General features: G+C 39.9%; 1 protein-coding gene across 1 annotated transcript in view; it reads left to right on the top strand.

The window, feature by feature from the left end:
• Positions 1-16,328, top strand: part of THRB (thyroid hormone receptor beta) — a 336,813-nt gene that overhangs the window by 71,691 nt on the left and 248,794 nt on the right. The window lies entirely within an intron of this gene.

Genomic DNA, 16,328 nt, shown 5'->3' with positions numbered 1-16,328 from the left:
CCCTTTTTCTCTTAGTGTTGCCTATAATGAAGTAATGGTGATAGAATGCTATTCTAGAATCTTGAGTAGGGTTGAGGCAATGGGCAGGTAAAGGAAGGAGCCAATGCCAGGGTATAAAAAAGAATTGACAGAATTTGATGCATTAGGGTGGGAGCAAGGAATGAAGACGGGAGAGTAAATGGTAGGTCTAAATTTTCTGCCAGAGAAGCTGAGATAATGGTGGTGAGTGATTAAAAAAACCCAAGGACCGGAGTTATGTCAGGATCTTGGAAATAACATGGCTGAAGGAGAACAAGAATTAGCTTGTTGAGAGCTAAGTTGTTCAAGCCAATGAGGACTCAGACTGATTGATTGCACATAGAGTTGTATGATGAAGCTTAGGAGTTTATATGTCACACTTATTTAAAAACATTCCTTGACTTGTGCTCAGCATCATGGGGTAGAGTGGAGATGCCAAGTCTTTTTTTGAGTCACTTTGCTGAATTAGGGAGACTTGCCACAGAATCTTCGTGTTGAATAGGAATTACCCTATGTACTTTCCATTCCTCGAAGGGGGAAAGTGGCTCAGACAAAACAATAAAAAACATCCAGATACATTCTGTTAGGTCCTTTCCACTTCAAGGATCCTGAGTCAGGTATTTCTCTTGGCTTTAGACATGGGTCCCTTTTGAAGTCAGAAAACATTCTTAAGATTTTTGTGCCCTTGACTCTCCTTTCTTGGAGCTCAACCCCTGACAAATAGCAGTTGACCTTTTCTTATCTCTCAGCTTGTGGGTTTTTGTGACCTTATTGGGAACCTTTGCTTGATATGTTGTAACAAATATAAATCACTAAGTACTATGTATAGTTATAACATTTGGGGTACAATTATGAAATTTGTGTATATGTGAATATAGAAATGAATGCATAAATGCATATATAAATGTATATGTATAGACACACACACATGTGTTTATACACACACACACGCACACATACACATTTGCATCCAAGGCAATGTAATACTTAAATGCACAGGCTTTGGAATTAGGCAGGCTGTGCAACACTCATCTATAAAGTGGGAATAATACCTACCTCGTAGAGTTAAATGAGATGACGATTACAAAATGCTTTCTGGCATCAGAAACAAAAGACTGGAAAATATATATATATGTATATAATATATATACATATATACATATAATATATAACCAATTAAACACAATTTAATTTAAAATACCCAATTTAAAATGCAATTATATTTGGGTTGTGGTATTGGGGAAATGCTTGTTTTCTTTATACTTTTTTCCCCCAAGATTTTCTCTGTTATTCTTTATAAGAAAACAAAAAAAGATGAAATTGATGTAGTAAATTTTTTTATTAGTAAGATGATATTTTTAGGATAGTGCTACCATTAGGAAAAACTCTCGCCTGTTTATTAATGAGTTTTTGAGTTCAAAGTTTTCAGTTCATGTATTTCCTATCTGTGGCACATCCCTCCTGGCTTCTTGAAGGCCTTTTTCAATTCTTTCCCTTCTAAGGAGGTAAGGACCAGTGGCCTATTATACTAGAACCATTGTCACCCAGGCTCAAAGAATTGACAGGCCATTGGGTCAGAAACTCAATGTCTTTATAGATCACTCAGTTTTATCTTCACTCACATTTCAGTCTTCCCTCTACTTCTAAGAACTAACTTTTCCCTGTTCACACGGTTAAACGATAGAATTGTCTCTGTTCAAGTACAATAGGAATTTCCCACTAAACATATATTTTCATTAAAAAAAATTAAGAGCTACCTGTACTTGCTCACAATGGGAATTTCAGATGATCCTAATAAATGCATAGATGACAAATAAGTATAATTTTAGTACATGTATCCAAATATTTGCATGCTCTTTTCTCCTTTTTATTCATAACATCAGTCCTAAATCATCATGTGTAATTTTATGCATTAGAAAGTAGAGGAGGTATTAGGGGATTTGTTCAAAATTCTTAAGAGACAGCAGGGCTGAGGGAAAACTATAGTCCACTTGCCCTGTTTTGTCTATGTCTTATTCACACTGAGTTTCTCTTGAGTCCATGTTTCCAAATAATAGAACTGGCTTAATTCAACTTTGTAAACAAGAGGAGAAAACTGGCCTAAGAATCAGCAAATCAGAGCATTGGAAGGCTATACAAGCTTTTTCTTCAAGCTTGGTCACTGGATTCCTGTATCTCTCATCTTACTCCCTTTCTTTGTTGGCTTGAACAAGTCACTTTTATAAATTAGCATTAACATGTTATCTGGCTGACTTTGGAAGTTCCCTTATTTCATCGACTCATGAAATTTTGTAGCTAGAAAGAGCCCTAGAAGGTCTCCCTTCTCAGTTTACCGAGAGGGGAGGCAGGAAGGTAAGAGATTTGCCCAAGATAGTATAGCTCTTTAACAAGGAGCCAGGACTATCCATTTCCAGCTATCAAATGTTGATTCTCTCACCAGACAGTTATGTTCTGAGTCACAGTCTACACAGTCTAGCATACACGCTACCCTGAGCATCTGAGGCCCTGTCAGCACTGTTCTTGGTTGATAATCTAGAACTAGAATGCTTCTGAATCCCACCCTACCAGGTTTACAAAGTCCTTTTGGCATGACTAAATCCTAGAGCATAAACAACGTCGTCATGGCTGCACCTTTCTTCCGCACACCTAAACAGGCTTTCATGGTATCGATGCCAACAGCTGGCCCAACTTGAGTCCTATTGCCCATCCCTGTGTCCCATAGGTGGGACATTCTATCTCTCCTGGTCACTTGGCCACTAGTGAGAATAGAGGGTCCTGGCTAAACCAAATGGAACCTGTTCCATACAGGAAAGAGAGATTCTCTTGCTACCAATTTGTGTTCCTAGAAGAGAGACACATGTTGGGCAGGCAGAAGCAACGACTATCCAGTTCAGACGTCAATCAGGCTACGTGTGTAGTAATTTTTCATTGATGGTAGACATTGTGAATGTGACAGTGTTAAAACTTTGGATATCATTGTCTTCCTTTAGAAAGGGATGAATTTTGATCTGGCAAATGTATAACTTTCCGGTAGAAAGAACGGAGCTAGTCGAGGCTGGGCTTTAGGGCAAATCTGGAGTGGTCCTTACACGAGGGCTAGAGTAGTTGTTATGAGGCATTACCTTTTTGAAGTCTCAGGTGAATCCTGGGAATGTTCTCTTTTTTCTGGTTGGTTGGAACTCCACCATCTCCTTCCAGTGTGCAACTTTCAGAAACTCTTTTCTGCTCACATCATAGCTGCTTTGGCTAAGCCGTGTATACACTCTGCTTAATATTCAGCTAAAGACTCAAGGGAAGGCTTATGCACGTTTCTGGAGTTCTCTCTTCTTGGAGCTTTTTCTTCAATACCCTGCCCTACAAATTGCTGCCATATCTGCCAGCCAGATCTCAGTTTCCTCCTCCCAGCTGCATTCTGTTTGGATTCCACTTCCCTGCGCTGCAGTTTGAAAAGTGCCCCTAGGCAGAAAGCCAACATGAATGTGAAGCTCATCTCCTGTGTTTCCCTCCTCTCAAAGATCAGTTACGTACTGCCCATTGTTCCATACCTGAAAACTGTTGCTTCAAACTTTTGTCCAGGTTTATATTTGCTTATGTCCATTTATCCATTACAGCCAGACGTAAAACCTTTTTTGTGATACTGTAACTGAAGCACAAATAGATTTGATTGCTCACCAAGCTTGGTTCTATATGCAAGGCTGCTTCATAGTCACAGAAATTTTTCTGAAAATACCGAGGACAACTTCACGTCTCTAAATGAGTTATGGGAGCTGGCACCTTAATCTGGGGTGAATCCTTTGTGAAAATGAATAATCATTTCCTAATTAATCTGCATCTCTGTAAATGCTAATATTCATTTATCTCCTTATTGTCTTTTCAACAAAGATACGGTTTTCTGTTGAATTTGGTGTAAGGAGAAGAGAAATGGACTTAAATTTAGAAGATATGGGTTCAAATCCCAGCAGACCTTGACATCCCTGTGCTTGAGGTCATCCGTAAACTAGCATACAAATACCAACTTTTCAGGGCTGTTATAATAATTTTCCACGTTCTTGTTTTTTTTTTTTAAATCAGTCATAGCATAGAGGACCAGGCAAATTAGAACTAGGTAATTTTATATGGACATTCCTTGAACTAGCTGTTTTCTTTTCTTTTCTACATAGCTAAATATAACATTAATGAAATGTTTGAGGATCAACTATTTCAATATGACAAAGCAACCCAATCCAAAATTATTACTGAAAGGAAATTTCAGTATGCCACTTTAAAATATGTCTGTTAGCGCTTGGCTTTGCCTTATAGTAGTTTCCATTTCTTTTCCTTTCTTTTTTGTTAATCCCTGAGTCATAACATCTGAATCTTCATAAAAAGAAAAGTAAAGCAGAGGAAAAAAAAAACTGTGTGCTGAAGAATCCCGTGTGTTTGAGTGTTTAACAGTTTAATAATCCAGGTTTATAATGTATGGAGAACAATAGAAAATTTTAAGCACATTACCTTTGCTAAAAATCAACTTTTTTACATGCCTAGTAAATATGGTGAAATTTAAGTAGACAGGAATATTTTCCATCGCTGCCTGTGTTCTGGATTTCTAGCAAAAGACTAACCCCTGTCTGCTAAACAGTGTGATTCAAGCATTGTATCTTATTCATATATATATTGTTATTCATATATATATTCATATATCGTATATTCCTAGAAGACAGTGAAATACATAGCCCTTGATAAACGGAAAGTTAATTTTAGCCCCCTTTACTTTTCATTTCTGTTTGGGTTCATTTTATAGTCTCATTAAAACCTAGAAAAATAAAAATTTAAGAATCCTCATCCAAATATACACAGTATTCTGACCTGGATTCCACAAATGTTTGAATTCACAGTTGTTTTATGTGGCTTGAAAATGTTATAATTATTTGTTTTTAAATAATAGTATTAGTCCTAAAGACTTTATTTCATCAAGACGTTATACCTTCCATTAGTCTTAAAAAGAATATTATTAATATATATATACATAAAAAACACATTTAAATACATTACACATATATACATAGATACTTAAATACTTTAAAGCAGAACAGAAACAAATAACATATGTATTCTATGTACTTTTACAGTGTAGCTTCAGGATGAATATTTGTTTTAAGAAATACATGCTTCGGTGTAGGTCTCTCTTTCTTTACCTATAAACTTACAATGTCTCAGAAAATATTTAGTATCTAATTTGTTCTCAGTTTACCCAAAGTTATTACAGTTCAGTTCAAATTAAATTTATGCCATTTGAGTGGGTGCATCCTCTATGTATCTTTTTGTCTACTTAAAATACTTGAATTACTTAGGCTAATTAAGATGTTTTTCTTTGTTTCTTCAGTTTTCCAACTGAAATGCATTATAAATTGCCTGCATGTTTGTAGGTCTGAAGACCTGGCGTTTATGGTAATTCCCAGATGCCTTGTCTGTTTCATAGAGGGCTTTGTCAGAGGTCTGTGTGGCCCATGTTGCTTTCACCGTAGCAAGTATGGAAAGAGTACTACCTTTGTGTGCTCGTTCACACAGTCGTGGCTGGGCTCCCGGGTGTCAGCTGAGGACCTGGCATGCCTGGGCTGTTTGGGAGGTCACATGATAGAAGACTCACTGGTGAGGTCGCCATAAACGGCATCTACTTGCTTAGAATGGGTCAGACGGGGGCGAAAAGACCTGTGTTGACATTAGCCCACATACAACTTCATTCTCTTCTGTGTGTTTGCACATATATTATCCTGCCAGATCACGGGAAAAGAGCAGCCAGAAGGCTCCCTTTGGTTTATGAGAGGCAGTATCTCACACCGAGGAGTCTTGTTTAAAAATTAACAGCCTAGACTTTGTTCTTTGCTGGGGTTTTCAACTTTTTTTTTTTTAAGTCATAGAACCCTTTTTCCAAAAGAAATCTTAATCTGACACCCGGGAGTGCTTATATCACATTTGGGTGAGAAGGCCCAGAATCTTTCCCTCTTAGGTCTGATCTCTTTCTATGTCCCCCCTTGCAGCTCCTGGAGCAAAATTGCAAAAACAGACCTGTAGGATTCCCATCTCTGCTTTCAATGGGTGTCCTAACCTTCCTGTCCCACTTTTTTTGAGTTTTTAAAATTTTTTTAGTGTTTATGTATTTTGTGTGTGAGAGAGAGTGCTAGCGGGAGAGAGGGGCAGTGAGAGAGGGAAAGAGACTCCCAAGCAGGATTCGATCCCATGACCATGAGATCATGACCTGAACTGAAATGAAGAGTTGGATGCTTAACTGACCGAGCCACCCAAGCACCCCCATCACACTTTTTAGAAATGTTGTTTTTCACAGTGATGGACGAGGCATCCTGGGGTAGTAGTGAAGGCCCTCAAATTCACACCATAAATATTTAAGCTGGTGGTAAATACAGAGCACTGGAATCCTGGGAATGCCAGAGGAAGCATCCTGGGAATGCTTCAGAGTTGAAGGATCCCATGTTGTATTGGAGATCCCTCGTACCATCTCAAGGGATCCAACTTAACACACGTCTTCTCAACTCGCATGCAGTGAGTGACATCATGTTGGTAGCTTGACAAAGGCTATAGAGGGGTTATTTGCACCTGAAAATCCGCAAGGGCTATAAATTGGAGCTTTTTTTTTTTTTTTTTTTTTTTGAGATCTGTGTTACCAGCACACCACTGATTAGAGGATTTGAATTAAAGACCCAGTACTCCTTATAAACATGTTAAGTCTTGATTTTCTTATCTGTTAAATATGGAAGACAATAGCCGCTCTGTCTCCGAGATTTGTTGTGAAAATTCAAATGTATGTGAAAGAACTTTGAAAACAAAAATGCATGCCAAAGGGGTGCATGGGTGGCTCAGTCGGTTGAGCGCCCAGCTTCGGCTCATATCTGATCTTGCCGTTCACGAGTTCGAGCCCTGCATCGGGCTCTGTGCTGACCGCTTAGAGCCTGGAGCCTGCTTCCGATTCTGTGTCTCCCTCTGTCTCTGACCCTCTCCCGCTCGCACTCTGCGTCTCTCTCAAAAATAAATAAACATTAAAAATATTAAAAAATAATGCATGCCAACAGGAGTAGTAGCACCCTTGTTTCTAATGTTTTAGGAGGACAGAGAGAGAGAACATGATGAACATGAACTGAACCAATTTTTCTTAATAAAGAGTTGGAATGAGTGTCACTCATACAAGATCTGATAGACACAAAATTAATATGCTTTTAAAGAATCATAACTATCAAATGTAGTTGAACTACCTTGAAATGTATTTAAGGTCATTCTTGAAAATGGAGCCACAGACTAATAAAGCACACGTGCCTCCAGCACTTCCAAGGATTAGGACCGCTGGGCACTGAAGGGATTTTGTTGGGCACCAGCTTCCAAAGTGCCCTGATTTCAGCCCTGACACAGTACAGATGAGGGGCTGGGAATGGCTTTCTTCTTCTTAAGGAAGCTGCAAGAAGCCAGACAGTGTCTGACTTTACAGGTAACACTCATCCATCCACACTAGGATCTGGATGAAAGGGTGGCCATGGATAATCTTAGCACCGCTGGCAATTTCTACAGGGGCTTTCAAATGAACCCTAAAAGAAAAACCCTGCATAAAGCAATGGATGGATAAACGATTATCATTAGTAAGATAATAACATACAACTTCTATCAAGTGTACTTCAAAGAATGATCTTATTCCCCTTTTGATTGAACACATGATAGTAATCTTGTCTTAAGCTTTATCTTATGTTCAATACTTCTACATTCAGTAGAACCTTTTTCTTTTTTCTTTTCTTTTTTTCTTTGTGGACCAGGACCAGGTGATATTACCCCGCGGCCTCTAGGGTTCTTGGGTAAAAAGTATTTTCAGGAGGGGCGCTTGGATGGCCCAGTCGGTTGAGCGTCTGACTTCAGCTCAGGTCATGATCTTGTAGTCTGTGAGTTCGAGCCCCGCGTCGCGCTCTGTGCTGACAGCTCAGAGCCTGGAACCTGCTTCAGATTCTGTGTGTGTGTGTCTCTCTCTCTGCCCCTCCCCTCCTCTCTCTCTCTCTCTCTCTCTCTCTCTCAAGTAAATAAACATCAAAAAAAATTTTTTTTTAAAAAGTATTTTCATGACTGGTGCAGAGACAAACCTGTACCTGTACTTTGGACTTTAATCTTAAGCTAAATTTATCGTTTTGAAATTGTGTTTGTTGTAGCTAGGATTTTTAACCTCTTTATTGCTCGGGAGCATACTGTGCTGGTTAAGAGAATGGGCTTAAGGATCAGAACTGCTTTAGAGTTCCAGTATTACCTACTGTTTCCCTGGCCTTGTGCATATGTCTTAACCTCCTTAAGCCTCTGCTTCTATATCCATCAAATGGGACTAATAATAGTCTTTCTTTCCTGGGGCTCTTTTGAAAATTACATACAAATGGAGTTTAATTAATGTAAAGCCATTAACCTCTTTAAAGAAATGAGCCAAATGATATGATGACTTCAGTTAGGACCTTGACCAGCAATGCCATGTCTTGGAACTGGAGCCAGAGTGGCCAAAGCTAAAATCAAGCCACCTCCCAGCTTGGGGAGCCCGTGGAATCAGTCTGAACTTGTCGGAAGTAAAGCTGGTGTTGAGACGATATGGTGAAAGGGTGTCTGAAGCCTGGTGAGATTCCCTAGCACTCCCTGTCATTATCCATTTGGGTTTTGCGAGAGCTTTCCCCCACACACCAATGGGGTCACTACGAAATATTCTATAAGGGCAGAGTGTCGTTTCTCCCAGTAGTCACTCTGAATTACAAGCTATGTTGAGTGGTGCATTCCACGCTGGGGAATCTTCTCCTCCTGCTCCTTTGTGCACACTCCCATGCACACATCACGCACACCCTGACGTGATCATCTCGACACCATGCCACAATGAAGCCAGTGGCAGTGGAGCTCAAAGAGGAGCCCAGGGCACTGTGAGGTAATGGAGCATGCCTGAAAGAAGAGTCATCCATACATTTTTTAATTGTTTTCAAAATAAAAATTCCACGGCAGAGGCATGCCGACAGCGAGATGGTGGGAATGGTCTGTCCCGGGCACCGCAGGCAATGAGGGGGGCCCGCCGTCTTCAAATAATTTTAAAACAATAGTGAAACTAACGAAAAGTCTGTCGGCTTTTTACTCACATCCTGCACTGTTCTAAACAATCTCAGTAATAAAATACTCTGCCTGAAAAATATATTTTGTTGATCGAAGTTCTGTGTAATTGCTGCAATGAAATTGCTACGTAACATACATTTCAGCTTTAAATTAGTACGTGTTATTGTTTATCTTTTGATGAACATGAATTCTCGTGCAAGTTAATTCGAACTCTTGGTTCCCCGGTCAGCCCCAGCACACAGGACTCAGCGGCACGTGTTAGTTCCCAGAATTAGTTCCTAAAGGCTTGAATGATGATGTTTGAAGCTTTGGCTACAGTTTATGTCTCCAGCCCTTGGGGCACTACATAGTTAGCTTTTAAATAGATTCAAAAATAAACAATGACAGCCCAATGCTTTTACAGTCAAAAAAAAAAAAAACAGAGCTTAAGTTTGTGACCACCTGGAATTTTTGTGTTTAAAACGGTGAAATAGGGTATATACACTGTGAGGAGAAATATTTGTGTTCTGTAAGTGCAAATTTTAGTGAAACGTGAAATATGTTTGTTTCGTCTCATGACTGGTGCTGGAAAAAAAAAATGCTTAGAGGAGAGCAGTGTTAAAAAATGACCCAGCCTGGAGGTAAAATTGTGCTGCAGTGTTGGATTCAGACAAATGGACAGACTTCTATCTTCTGACATCTTGCAATAAAAGTTGATTTTACTATTTTCTGCTCATCCTTCCTTTCTGTAGCTGTTCCCCAAATGCAGAACTCCCTGTTGTAGCAACAGTGTGCCCCATAAAAGGCAATTTGAAGCTGGTAGAGACCAGAATTCAGACCTCAGCTCTGCCACTTAACCAGCTAGCAGGCCTGGGATGCATTGCTTAATCCCCACTTCCTCTTTTGCAAAATGGGAATACAACTTGGTGACAGAGTCCTGACATTTAAATCTGATGTAGCATGGAAAATGTCCACCGCAGTGCCTCGCTTGGTAGATACGATGTTCCTTTCCTCCTCCCTCTCCACCTTTCTCCCTCTTGTTCCCACGTTGGCACTTATCTTGTCTGCCAGGGCTCTTGTGTTTATAGGATTAGGATTGTTGAAAATGATATCTACATGATATTAATAATGCCTTACATACTCAACAACTAATATATGACCACTATTTATAATCTGATCCATCCTTTCCGAAACTCTCCCATCTCCATTTAAAAATGCAGCGGTTAAATGAGAGAATTTCTGAGCTACCGTCCAGGTCTAAAATGCTGTGTAAATGCTGCCTAGATGAGTGAAGCCATTCTTGCACACACAGTGGAAAGAGGAGATGCTTGTACATTGTGAGCTCAGGCGTACATGAATTTTCTATTCTTCTTAGCCATTGCCAGGGAAGTGGGGTAATCGAGGTGGCCATCAGCAGTGTGTCTAATCACAGCTTTTATTGACGTCTGCAGTAAAGGACATACATACCTGGAAGAAAGCAAACAGAACTCGACTAGGTCAAGATAGTTTATGTGATTTTTGTGGATAGTTCGGTTTACGGTAGTAGTGACACCCAAAAGAGCACTTTTAACTCTTTCTCAACATTTCTATCACTTCCTTCAATGAAGTTATAGCATTGTGTCTAATCTTCTTTGGTTTATACCGAATGATAATTTTTTCTGGTACCTCCTGTCTTATTAGTGGTACATTTGTAACCAATAGGAGAAAAGCTATTCTGCCTTTGACGTAGATTATAGGAGTTGTATAAGGATCAAATTAGACAATATATAGGGAAGATATTATAAATCATAAAGCAGTTACATATGTTAGACGTTATCAGTCTAACATATTTTTAAGCTAACCTGGTTAGCTCCTTTCAGGATTTTGGCTGGAAGTAGGTCTGATGTGTAACTCCCCCTCGTATTAAGCCCCAGGCTTATGCTTCGGATCCCAGTGTTGGTCCCACGTATGGCCCCGTGGCAATTGCTGTGTATTCATTTGCTTGCCACCGCTCCTGTTTTAGTTCATCATACCCCTTTGATGCTTCCCACAAGCCTAGCAGTCAAACATTTTGCTTGCTGTAATCTAGTTGTATTGCTGGGAGAAGACCTTCGGAATATCCAACAGAAGGGGAAATCCTCAGAGCATGTTACATGTCTTAGTATTGCTATTGCAGATGAGAAAAGAGGAATTCAAGCAACTTGTCTGCTGCCTCAGAGCAGGACTTGAACCCCGTCAATCAGAGCCCAGCCCAAAGGCTAACTTCTGTACTTCTGTACAGCAAGCAGATACATCCAGCCTGAATGGTAGTAGGTACCCTGTGGGGAAATCAGCCCAAGGGATGGTTAGTTCATGTCCCTGTTAATCCCTATGTGTTTGATAAAGACCCCACAGGGTCTTCCCTCCTGACCGCAGTTTCCAACTTGAAGTATTATAATCTTTGTTTGATATATAAAATTGTTTTTGCCATTTATTCCTCTGAGTTGACCAGGTGTTTAACCACCACTCTGGTTCTGGAGGCTTCCCTGTGCTCTTCCCATGTGTGAATGTTCACTCCCTCTTTAGTGTCTGCATTGAGCTCTGCCTGCAGCACTTTTAATTCTTCTGGATTGGTTCCAGATCCTTCCTCCCTAAAAGCTGAAAGTTCTTTGAAGGTGAGGACTCTATATCTGAGTCAGGTTTATATCCTCAGCTCCCAGCTCCCTTCCTGGCAAACAATTGGTGCTCAGTACACGTTCATTGAAAGAATTATGAATGTGTCATCAGTTCTGCCAATGTTGACAAGCAGTATTTAAAAAGGGACAGCTGCGGTATACTCACTGAAATAATGAAAATGAAACCAAAGACCCAATGAAAGGCGGTACGAATAACCTCATTTCTGGGTTCTTAACATGATTAGAGTACACATGCTTCCAGGAAGTGGAGACACTGATGGGTTAGTGAGCAAAGACATGGGTGAAGGAAGCAAGCAGCAGAGGTTGGCCTTGGCCTCTCTCTCCCACCACTGCTGCCACCTGGCCATGGCTTTTCCCAAGCTCGGGGCTAAAAGTGACATGGATGAGAAACTCTGGCTTGCCACAGTTCACCCAGCTATGGTCTAGACTGGGACTTCTAAGTCCACAGCATGGAAAATAATTTAAGATAATAACTACATTAGGACCCATGGAAGATAACTTACTCTATACGGATGGAGTCAGTTCTGACTCCAGTATGGCTGACAGCTATATGTTCACATGACACATTGTATGTATCTCTACCTCCCAAAAGATGGAAGTAGATAGAGTTGTCTTTAGAAGCTAACCTCTGCATTGACTGACAAATCTGGATTACAGTGCGACTCTGTACGTGTAATTACATGGACTGGTTTTCCAAGAACAGTTCCAATTTCAACTGTTTCATCCCATTTTATTCTGAGTATACCTATACTTATCAATCATATTTTGCTTTTTAGTTTGGAAAAGGCAATACTAAGTTTTAAATGTGTACCGAGCCCAACTGATTAATATTGGAAGTAGCCAAGTAAACATATAATTCTGACCCTCCAAATGCACTATAGAGGTTTTTAGCCAATAAATGTGGTTGAGATCAAAATACTCCTTGTTAAGACTGCTTATTTCTTTCTCTTCTTTCTGAGTTTACCAAATGTGGCAAAAATTACTTGATTTGCCAATGCATTGAGATTATTGATGAAGACAAAAATATACTCTAAATGAATTTATATTTCTCATGAGCTTCCAGGAGCCATATAAAATAGTCACTAAGGAAGGAAATATAGGACCTAGTGAGTATAAGTTGTGTTATTAGATTAGACTCCTGTAACGGAATTGTGCCATGCAATATTTAGGCTTTTAAAGTTCAAATTCTTGGGGCACCTGGGTGGCTCGGTCAGTTGAGTATCGGACTTCAGCTCAGGTCATGATCTCACAGTTCGTGAGTTCAAGCCCCGCATCAGGCTCTGTGCTGCCAGCTCGGAGCCTGGAGCCTGCTTCGGATTCTATGTCTCCCTCTCTCTCTGCCCCTAACCCACTTGCATTCTGTCACTGTCTCTCTCAAAAATAAATAAACATTTAAAAAAATTTAAGTTCAGGGCGCCTGGGTGGCTCAGTCGGTTAAGCGGCCGACTTCGGCTCAGGTCATGATCTCGCGGTCCGTGAGTTCGAGCCCCGCGTCGGGCTCTGTGCTCACAGCTCAGAGCCTGGACCCTGTTTCAGATTCTGTGTCTCCCTCTCTCTGACCCTCCCCCGTTCATGCTCTGTCTCAAAAATAAATAAACGTTAAAAAAAATTTTTTTTAATCTAAGTTCAAATTCTTAAAAATAAAATTAAGGTTATTAAAAAAATCAAATTAATTTTTCTAGCTGATAAAGACTATTCATAGGACAATTGATCATCTTGTGTACAAGTGCCATATTTCTTTGTGATTCCCCAAGGAGCAATCCATTTTATAATAATCACTATCAATGGATTTGCTTTTCACAAAGTATCTTATCTATAACCCAAAGACTAAGCTTCCCAGGACCTTTTAAAGCCGCCACATTATTAAAGTTGTCTAAGCCGTTCTAGTCGGTTGAAACGCCTTAGTTTATTTATTTTTATAAAGTCCAGTGATATAAAGTTGGCTGCAGACTCTGTGGCATTCATCATTTCCTCTCTGGAGTCTGTCAGCTTCCAAACACGGACAGACAAAGCGCCTGTTCTGCCCTCTGCCTGGTCCTGCACGCCCCTAAGCACCTGCACGTTCTCACGCCGTAGCTCTTTGCTGGATGGGCGCACTCTTTCCAATAACTCCTGGTGAGGAAGCAGGAAATAATGCTCTTGGATAAAAAATAGGCTAATGAATGGTGCTGGCAAATGATTTTTTTCTTATAAACACAGGGTTTAGAAATGTTTTTAAATGAGGCAGTTTATCTAGAGATGGAGAAGCCCTCGCTTTGGGCATATTCTATACATATCTGGAAGTAAGATATCAGAGTGGATAAAATTAGGAAAAGTGGGCATTCTGGTACAGAGGATCTGGGTGTTTATACATCGACCTATAAGCTATCATCTCACTGCAAAGTGATGTAACTTGCTTATTTGTTATTTCTCTGAAGCAGCATAGTTTTTTTAATATTTAAAATATTTTCGGGGCGCCTGGGTGGCTCAGTCGGTCAAGCATCCGACTTCAGCTCAGGTCATCATCCTGCGGTTCATGAGTTCGAGCCCCGCGTCAGGCCCTGTGCTGACAGCTCAGAGCCTGGAGCCTGCTTCGGATTCTGTGTCTCCCTCTCTCTCTGCCCCTCTCCTGCTTGCACTCTGTCTGTCTGTCTCTCTCTCTCAAAAATAAATAAACATTTAAAAAAATTTAATACATAAAATATTTTCACACAATTTTTCAAGGCCTACGTTTATCATCTGTCACAAAAAGTATAACCTCAGTGGCTCTTCTCGCTCGTTGATTGCCCTCTTTGTAATTTTTAATATGAACATTATCAATAAACTTTTCCTTGAGGAGCAGTGGAAGTCACATAAAACTATTTGTCACTGCTTCAGGCAGACGGCAAAGAAAGATCTGGGGCTCTAGAATCAGAACTAGGTTTGAATTCTAATCATCTCAGTAACTAGGTAATATGGAACAATTTGTTTTTTCAAATCTGTTTCCTAATCTGTAAAATGGGGATAAGAATATCTACTTCACAGACTGATTATAAAGATTAGAAAAACTTTGTGGGAAGTTCTGTCTTGAAAGTCCCTACTGAATATTGGCTTTACTAAAATATGAAGTGTCTGATAAACAGTAGACATTTAGAAAAGGCAATTTCCTTCCATCCCGAACCACTACATTAACTTGCTTAGGTTGGCATGGTCAAGTCATTACTCCAATCACATGTCAGATGACTGAGGGAACACTTCACTTACCTTTGACATGTGTCTGTGCACTTGTTACTAAAGCTCCTCTGTTACCATTGCCAAAACTTCCCCCTATCTCCTTGTTGTTGTTTTTTCCCTACCATCACGTGCTTTTCAAATATCGGTTTGCCAAGTAATCCTAAATAAACACATGTTTACATTAAGAGTGCCAGGCCTTCATAACTAGACCCAGTATCTATTGTGTTTCAAATAAAGCCTAAGTGGAATTTTCATGTTTGCAATTCAAGCATTCATTCTGGATGCATGGATGGAACCGTGTGTTATTTCCCTTACTCCATCCATCCTCAGTAACAAAGTAGGTAACTGGGGACTTACATAAGGCATGGAAAGTAATCTCAACTTCTGAAAGGGTATTTATGTATATTAGAAGGCAGAATGCCACATTTTCCTGGTTTCTCTGTCCTTAGTGTGGAAGTTCAGACTTTTCCACTAGCAATATACACATACGTGTAGTAAAATGCACTTTTCTGGCAATTCTAAAATTCATTATTTGAAAATTAGTGAGATTAAAATCTCAAGTCAGCAATTTATTGCTTATCTTCAAATTATGTTAAGGATTTAAGAAATATCTCATTACTGGGGCTCCTGGGTGGCTGAGTCAGTTGAGCGCCCAACATTGGCTAAGATCGTGATCTCGAGGTTCATGGGTTTGAGCCCCGTGTCGGGCTATGTGCTGACAGCTCAGGACCTGGAACCCACTCTGGATTCTGTGTCTCCCTCTCTCTCTGCTCCTCCCCAGCTTGCACTCTGTCTCTCACTCTCAAATAATAATAATAACAATCATAATTAAAAGAAAAACAGAAATACCTCATTAGTTACAAAAAATGTTTTCTGCTTGTATATCTTTTATCAGACAGTTTTCAAAGGGTATTTGAATACATTTTTTATTTTCCTTTTTATTCTTTCTTTCTTTCTTTCTTTCTTTCTTTCTTTCTTTTTTTGTCCAGAAATTAATGTTTTAATCTTTTCTTCCTTGAACTTCGCTTTTTGGTTTGACCAAACACTATACAAATGGACTAAGCACTTTGACCCATTGAAAGCTCAGGCTTAAGTGGGTTGTTTAATATTTACCAAGTGCTCCCTAGACTTCAGGCACATTCAGCCAGCTCAGGAATTCTGTTTGGCATGAGCTGAACTCTATCCAATTTATTCTTGGGTGAGGGAATGTTGGAGAGATCTTAAAAACACATTCACTGCAAAAGTCTTTTAGGGTCCTGGAGACATGTTTGCGTTACATATGGTCCCTTCCTATGGTATCTTTGGACTCTCAGATTCTTTGGCTCTCCCTGGATGAATTTCTTAAGCAGTTTAAAGTCAAGATGGCCCTTGATTTACTCACAC

Source organism: Panthera leo, chromosome C2, assembly GCF_018350215.1.
Source record: "Panthera leo isolate Ple1 chromosome C2, P.leo_Ple1_pat1.1, whole genome shotgun sequence".
Classification (NCBI taxonomy): Eukaryota; Metazoa; Chordata; class Mammalia; order Carnivora; family Felidae; genus Panthera; species Panthera leo.
This window is presented reverse-complemented; position numbering and strand designations above follow the sequence as displayed.